We start from the raw sequence: 8573 nt of genomic DNA on the forward strand, positions 1-8573 counted from the left end.
TGTACTAAATTACTACAGAAACTAATTAGTAATTTTTTCTAAAGTAAAGAAAAGTAAAAAATATTTTCTTATCCTAGTGTTACCTAGTTTTTTTTTTTTTTTTTTTGCTTATTTGTTGAAATCATTCCTTGTTTATTTCTTGCATTTTGGTTTGATATGGAAAATTATGCTTTAACAAGAGTATATCAAAAATATATATTATGTTTAAGAGATATACTATTTTTCTACAAAATACAGAACTAAGGGTTTAAACTACGAATCATCTTTAATTAATTTTTTGAAGAAACAGTGTTATTTCATTGCTCTGAATCTTATAAAATGTTAAAAATATTAATTTACTTAAATTGTATATGTTATAAATTATCCATTTTTAATGTAAGCATCTTCCCTTATGTAATTGCTATTAACGAAATAAATTGCTCTCTTGTCATTAATTTATTCTTAGTTCTGTATAAATTTCTGGTCCATGTATGTTTTTCATTTGCACAGAAAAAAAAAGCCTTACCCTTACAGAATGTGAGTTTATATCTGAATGGAAGAGTTGGCTTATTTGCTTTTCACAATGACAATTCAATTATTTTAATTTTAGGACAAAATTATGAAAAAAATAGTGAACACAGTCCTCTCCCGTTCTTCATTGGCATGGAGTACCAAATGCACTTGTAAGTAGAAAAGAATTACCTCTATTTCAAATTCTAAATGAAAAAAAAAATCTTTTAGAAGAAGTTTCATTTTTTTTATATATATAAATAGACTAATTTGTGTGATTCCTAAACTCAATATCAATAAAAAGAAATACAATTTCAAACCACACAAATGTGTTTTTCAAACTATATCTTAAACACATTAATACATGAGCAATCCAGTTACATCAGTCTTCAAAATATTTAAAACCAACATAATCTGTTATTGTTGTATGGTATGAAACATCATTGAGACTGTGTCTTCTATAAATTTTCTTATATTGGGGGGGGTTATAGCAAAAAAATCATGCACTTTGGGTTGAAGGTGTGAAAGGTGGCACATTTATAGATTGACCCATACTGAATATTTTTGGATATGGAACCCAGTCATCAATGCCCCTGGTGGCAATGAGAATAACAAGTGTAACTTTTTATTGTAATGTTTGAGATTTTGTACATATACTTCTTATAAGGTGGAATTGTATTACTTGAAGAAACTAGAAAGAATAGATTATAATAAACAGAGCAATTGAATATCTTGAATAATATAGTTGAAGTTTCTTAGTACTTTTAACTGAAAAATCATTATTTTTTATTTGAGGTTTGGTTAGTATATTATGCAGTAGCTTGGACTGTGTGAAACAATAAACATCCAGGCATGTGGTGTGCTTGCTCTAATCTAAGTTTTAATCTTGAAAGGGCATGCAAGAGAAAGTATGAGGAATCAAAGGAGTCAAGTCCTGTAAAAACCAGAGTATCCAGTTCAGAAATTAAGCAGAAAGAACAGACAGATTTGTGTATCTTTTGTGATGTAGCTGGTTCTACTGGCCTTCATGAGGCATCAACAGTCGATATTGATTTTTAAGTATGGAAGTGTGCAAAAGAACTCAATGACACAAATTATTGGCAAAACTTGCAGATGGTGATAGGGTGGCAATCGATGCCCAATACAACACATTATGTTTCGCTAAGCTATACAAATGTGCACAACAGATAGGCAGACATACAGCACCTAATTCAAGTGAAAGTTCTCTACATGGTATAGCCTTTGCTGAGCTAGTTTCACACATTGAAAAATTTTGAGATTCAACAAAAGCAAAAGTGGTATTCAGTATGGCAGATCTAAGGAGACTATACTCTTCAAGGTTACAGGAACTTGGTGTCCAGGCAGTACAGGTGCACACCACAAGGGTAAAGAATTGAATATCGGCAGCAATTCCAGACTTAAGAGCCCACAATGAAGGCAGAAAGGTCCTACAAGCAATTTGATCAAGGCATTGGAGCAGCATTTTTGCAGGATTTTGATTCTGAAATGTTAATGCTAGCAATAGCAGCAAAGATTATCCGTCAAGATGTACAGTTGACTCCCCCCATTCACATCCTAGTTATGTTCTTAAGAAGTGTATTGTTATTGGAAATGACATTATTGGGGGTCCAATTCTCCATTGTTATAGTGGTATAAGTTGTAGTTTTGTTCCAGCAGCATTATTTAGTATAGTAAATATGACAAAAGGCAAATTATACAACAAAGTATAATACAATAATAACAATTAAAGAATATGTACCATAGTACAATATTGAAAAGTTGAGCTGGCAGTGGTTTATTGGGGAGAAGGTGGAACTGGATCATCTACTTCCTCTTCTTCTTAAAAAACTGAGTTATTTGTGTCTTGCCTGCTTCTTTTTCTCTCTATAAAATTCCTGGTAGCCTGATAGAGCTGCCTCAACTTGCCTCCTTAAGGTATTGCTCTGCTTGCAGTTAGGGTCATTCTTGGCCCAGATTGCAAAACCATTAATTTTGCAAAAAGCCTATGACATGTTCTTGCATGTCAACTCAACAACTTGTTTTACCTCCTCTGGTTGCTTGTCTTCTGCTGCATCTTCCATAAATTGTTGCTGATCTAATTCTTTTAAGTCTTCATTGGACAGACCTTGTCCATGCTATTGAAGCAACTCCTCTACGTCTTCATCTTCCACTCCCTCCAGTCCTGAATTATGGGCAAGTTTGACAATTTCTTCATGGACTGCTGGTATTTCTTCTTTGAAATCCTCAAAGTCATAAAAGCATTCTGGCCATTTCTTCCTCCAGGCATGGTCAATGTTGTTAATTCCTTCATGATACTATATGAATGCCAGAAATCCCTGTTTGCAAGGTTCTCATTAGTAGATATCTCATAAAATAGCTGATGAAAGATACAATGTAGATAATACACCTTAAACTTTGCTATGACCCCTGATCCATTGGCTGAATGAGCGATATTGTGTTTGGAGGCAAAAACTGGTTCTGGACCGGAATGCAAGTTGCCAAATTGTCCAAATGAGAAAGGTGACCCAGAGCATTATCTAGGAGAAGGCCATTTTCCTAGTTTTTTTTTCAATGCAGTGTTTCTCCACTGCTGGGCAAAAGTAGGAGACTAACCAATCTTGAAAAGCATCAGTTGTCACCTGAATTTTGCAATTGGAACACCAAAAAACTGGTAGGTGTGGCTTTGAGAATCCTTTCTTAGCTTGTTGTGTTTCTGAATGTACACCAGCATTGGTTTCAGTTTGAAGTCTCCTGCTGCATTACCATCAAGTTACAGGGTAAGCCAATCTTTTGTGGCCTTAAGTTCTGGAGCAATCTTCTCCTCCCCAGAAATAAACATACAGGATGGCATCCATTTCCAAAATAGCCCCGTTTCATCTGTATTGAAAAATAATTCAGGGGATATCTGTCACTTTCTGTGATCTCCTTTAACTTATCTGGAAATTCCAAAGCAGCTTGGTGATTGGCACTAGCAGCCTTGCCTGTTATTTTGATGTTATGTAGATTTTTTTTTGCCTAAAATAGCCAAATCAACCTTTATTAAAGTAAAAATCCCTGCTGTTGAGCTTTCACCTTTCTTCTCACGCAATTCCTCATACAATTTAATTGTGTATTGATTTTAATGTTGTTTATTTATTATTTAAACAATAAACCTATTTCAATTTAGTGTCATTCAAATTTGTATAGCATACTAAGTAAATACTGAAGATAAAAAGAAATTAAAATATACATTTGTGGTAATCAGACAGAAAATAAATTTTGCCACATTTGAAAAAAAACAATTCTTACCTACATTTCTCATTTATATTTAGTGTTTTAACAGATTCTACTGATGGTTTTACATAGGCTTGATGGTTTCACATGAAAAAATATATACTACTGTAAAATGTAGTCTTTGCTTATTAGATCATCAGAAGCTTGTATAAATATGTTTTTGATGAATCCCATTTTCAGAAAATGCCTGCTATCACATTAGAATCCATGTCTTACCATAGCAACCAACCATTAACAACAAATTTAGTACAAAAATGCCATCCATAAGTTAAAATAAACTGCCTGCGATAAAACTTCATATAATAGTCACCATTTGCATTATTCAGTGTTGGCTATCCATTGAACACATATCTTGCCATTTTCTCAACTTTATGCAAGAAAATGTCACTTGTGTACATTCACAGTATATTACAGTTTGTCTGTCTCATGATTTTATGCCCCCATAAACAATAGATTATTAGTTACCAGTAGAGAGGGTTTCCTTTGAAGTGATACCATGAATTGCATCAGATTGCCACTGATTTGCCTGAATGTGAACAAAGTCTTGAATTATTGTGCTGATGTGATATCATTGATATTTAGTGTGTGAGTTTCCATTACTGATGCACCAGCTGAAGGTTCGTGAGGGTCATTGATAAATCCAACAATATATATTACATACAGGGGATAATTTTGTTATAGTTTAATTTTTATTGTTTAAGAATTGTTTTAAAATATTAAAAGTTTGATTCAGATTATAATCGTTATTCAATTTCTGGTTTTACAGGACATAACAGAAATGAATTTTTAACAGAAGCTGTATCCAGAATGAACAACAAAATTAAAAGATTGGTTTACATAATATTCAACATGGAAAAAAAATTGTATACTCTTTTTTATCATAAATTCACTGTAAATTGCAGTATACTATTTTTTTTACACAGTTTTTCAGAAGTTGCTCCTAGTTTGACCCCATCTCTCTCTTTCCCCCTCAGGCTAACTCTGAATTAGGTTCTACATTTGTTTTTGAACATAATTCTTCTCCAATAGCCAATGCTCTTTTCTTTCCTCTGCAGCAAACCACAGCTTCTCATCCTGTGATGGAGTTGCTTTGTTCTCTGACATCTCCATCAGTAACTCGTCCTTTGGTCAGTACCTCAGTTTTTGCCTTATCACAACTGTTGTATTTTCTAATAAGATATTCATATGCAGGTGAGTTTTCTGGAAATGGCAATGAGAATGAAAATATTACATGAAATTTTATGGTTACTTTCATAATAATGTTTCTTTTGCTGGTTTCAATAAGTAGTATGGTTTTTTATGCCCCCATTGGGAAGTATCGCATGGCAGGACATATTGGTATGAGTCTGTCCGCCCGTCCTAATCTTGTGAACCTATTATACCTTATGATTAGATGGATGGATTTTGACAAAATTATACAAGAGATATTAAATACAAAGTTCTATACCCAATTAACTTTTAAAGATACTGGTACATAGAAATCTTCCCCAATCTTATGGACATGATATTTCAATAGAGGTTGAATGGATATTGACTAAACTTACACAACGGGCACTGCATACAATGTTGTAGATCTTATTAATTTTTGAAGGCCATGTGTCAAGCGATTACTGATACATAGAAAATCCACCCTAATCTTATGGACAGGAACTACATTATGAAATTGGGAGTGGGGACCTAAACATACAGTACATTAGTGGGGGCGTAGGTGTTTCATAAACACAATTCACACTTGTTATTAGTTGGTGTTCGAATTTAGCGACAGATGCACCTTATTTCAATAGGGAATGAGCATTTTATTACTCACGTTGCAGTGTTTGTTCAGTTAATCATAACCGCAATACCCAAGTATTTTATCTGTCTACAGTGAAAGCATTAATGTTGCAGTGCATACAAAATTCAAACGTTAGGATCCAATTTCTTTGCAATAAAAAAAGCCATTAAATAAAATGGAAACATTTGCACTGAGATTAATTATTAGTTTTATTTTGTAGCATTAGTAATATATATAGATTATTCGTACAAGAAATCAAACATCACAGTTGTTGAAGTTCAACATATAAATTGACTTTACTAACATTTGTTAAATCTTACTTCATCACTTAGTTTCTTGTGAATCAGTGGGAATAAAATGATCTAAACCCTAAAGTATGCCAAAATGAAAAAATACATGCTGCAGAGGTGTTCACTGTATGGGGAGCCTTAAAATGACTTTGAACACCCAGAGGCAAAGTGAACAATTAGCATCATAACACTGAAAAAAATTAGCATGAATTATCCCACTCAAAAATAATTTTTGAGTTTGCATAGTATGTATATACGTATTCAAGTTTAGGAAAACGAATTACACATTCAAACATCTTTTGTAATGTTAATTTTGAACCATTCTTTCATTGAACGTTATTAGAACATCTCGTAACACTAAAGCGAGGGTTTTGATGATACTTTCGACTGGACATCATCCAGCTCAGGAAGAGCAAAGTGTCTTCTTCACTTTAGGACTGGTGGGACACAGGCAGATGAACTTTCTGCTCTTTGCCAAGCAAATTAGGTAAGGTTATTGATACCATATGATGGATCAGTAGGTACAGGATAACTAACAACAACCAGTAGGAGCTGTATCTGCAGCTCCAGAAAACTAATAAAGCCTAAGACTGGCCTGGCCACTGGCTTGGAGGAGTACAGTGGACTGTTTGCACCAAGGTGTTCAGTGGTGTGCCCAGCTTTTTCAGAGCTGGGTGGAGCTTGTTACTTACTTTGTTGGGATACAAGAGTGAGAGTTTGAATTACACAGTAACAGTCAGAATACTGCTAAACCTCACAATATATATCAAGCTATCCAAGTAAGACCATTATTCCAGCCAGTTATACTGACCTTGTTCTTGCAATAGACTATATATTATATGAAAAGTAAATATTTGACTTTATCTAGGAAATGTCACTCACAAAATGATGATAGTTGTCTCAGATCTGGTATTGGTATCCTCATAATGGAGTACTGCTAGAATTAACGATCACTTTCATGTGCAATAGACGAGTTGATATTTCAGAGGAAAGTTTTATGATGCAGGTCATTTGACTGCACAAATGTATATAACAGAGGGAATAACCACCTCCATATACACTGGTGGTATTCTATGGTTTATTACTGGTGAAATCTAGTGCATCATTACCATGGTTAAAGAAGCATCACATGAAATATACTTTCCTGTCCAGAAAGAGAGCATTAACAGTCTAAATGTGGGTAGGTTAAGGTGAGCATGTCACGATTTTTTACAGGGTTACATTCAAAATGAAATTAAAATGCATTATTATTAATGTACAAGAATAAACTCGGCATCAAAACATAGTTACTAAATCAAATTTTAATATTACACAAATTTTAAGTTCTTAATTTTATAGTGAAATGTCTAAAATCCTCAATCTCCCTTAGTATAAGAATCGTGACAGTTGTTCTCTAGGTCATCTCTAATTTTTATACCTCCCCTCTCTGAAGTACAGAACTTAACATAAATTACTCATTATAATATTGAAAGTACCAAGACAAAGTGTAATTTTTGTAGCCCTCAATCTTATATGTTCATGGAGTTTTAAACTGGAAAAATCAGATCCACTTGCCATGCCACCTATCACATTCTTTCTTTCACAAACTGCCAAAAGTTCTCCTACTTGGTAACTGTTCAAGCTAATTGAAAGATGTATATAGTTAAATTTCTCTGTTGTAAACTTTGTTTCAGCAACAAAGTACAGATACATGTATGTAATCAAATTGCGTGATCCTAACGAAATGCATGACATCTTAAGGGGGGTGTTTGATGTAGGAGGTGAGAAAGTGAGCTACAATTGTCATACTTTGCTTATAGAAGAAATTATAGCTATCTGACTGGTAATAAGAGGTGGGTGAACAGAATAGTACTAAAACTGCTTAATTTTTTTATTTTGTGAAGTATTTAGAAAGGATTAGCAACTGATAAAACTCAATTCAAGTCAATATAAGTTCAAAGTGGTCACACCCACTTTGAAGTTGCACTGTGTTAAAAAACCATTCCTGTGCATTTCTACCTTGTTTCCTTACTTTTTTGGTGCTCCCATTCCTACTTCCTAATTTTTTTTTCACTTAAAAAGTTTTACGTTTGACTCATAGCTTCTTTTGGTACTAAATCTTGAGAGTGACTGGGTTCTAGGCTTACCCTTCTTGTAGCTTTTGTTAGAACTATATCTCGACATTTCCTGGCTTTTGCTTATATTTTTGCTAAAGTTTTCTTCCATCTAGCCAGGGTGGCAGCCTTTTTTGTGGCTGGATTAATGGCTAAGGCTTGTTTCTAACTTTATTTCTGTTATTGCAGTAATGCTCTCTTCAAGGTTATCAATGTAATATTTTCTCATTTTCTCTTGTTTTGTTTCCTTGAAAAGCATATTTTAAAATACATGTTTCAAGTACAACCTTAGATGTCAATGAGCACACTTAGTTTAAAAACAATGCAAAGATAAGTTATACAACTTATCGTTCTTATTTTAAGTCAAGAGTGCTCGAGCAAAGTCGTGTAAGACTTTGCCTGAGGTAGCGTTCGTCCTCACATAGGGGGAGACATGTTTTAGGCACTGACTTCTATGATAGAATTGCTTTGATCATCACAGAACCCTCAAGTCAGATGTATAGAACTGAAAACGTTGCTTCCAAAGGTTAGATGATTGTTAGAACCTAGATCTAAAAAATCTCTGTAGTTCCCCCTTTTATATATATATATATACACACACACACGCACACCTGATACAGCTACAGGCTGATCACATAGTGTGTGCACATAAGC

General features: G+C 33.8%; 1 long non-coding RNA gene across 2 annotated transcripts in view; it reads left to right on the forward strand.

The window, feature by feature from the left end:
- LOC111087556 overlaps positions 1–8030 on the forward strand; it is a 30107-nt gene extending 22077 nt beyond the window's left edge. For both annotated transcript variants that reach the window (XR_002612234.1, XR_002612233.1), the window contains exons 5-6: positions 590–662; positions 1383–8030. This is a non-coding gene — a long non-coding RNA (uncharacterized LOC111087556). The remainder of the gene's footprint in view (positions 1–589; positions 663–1382) is intronic.
- Positions 8031–8573: the final 543 nt, after the last annotated feature.

Source organism: Limulus polyphemus, unplaced genomic scaffold (assembly GCF_000517525.1).
Source record: "Limulus polyphemus unplaced genomic scaffold, Limulus_polyphemus-2.1.2 Scaffold2292, whole genome shotgun sequence".
Lineage (NCBI taxonomy): Eukaryota > Metazoa > Arthropoda > Merostomata > Xiphosura > Limulidae > Limulus > Limulus polyphemus.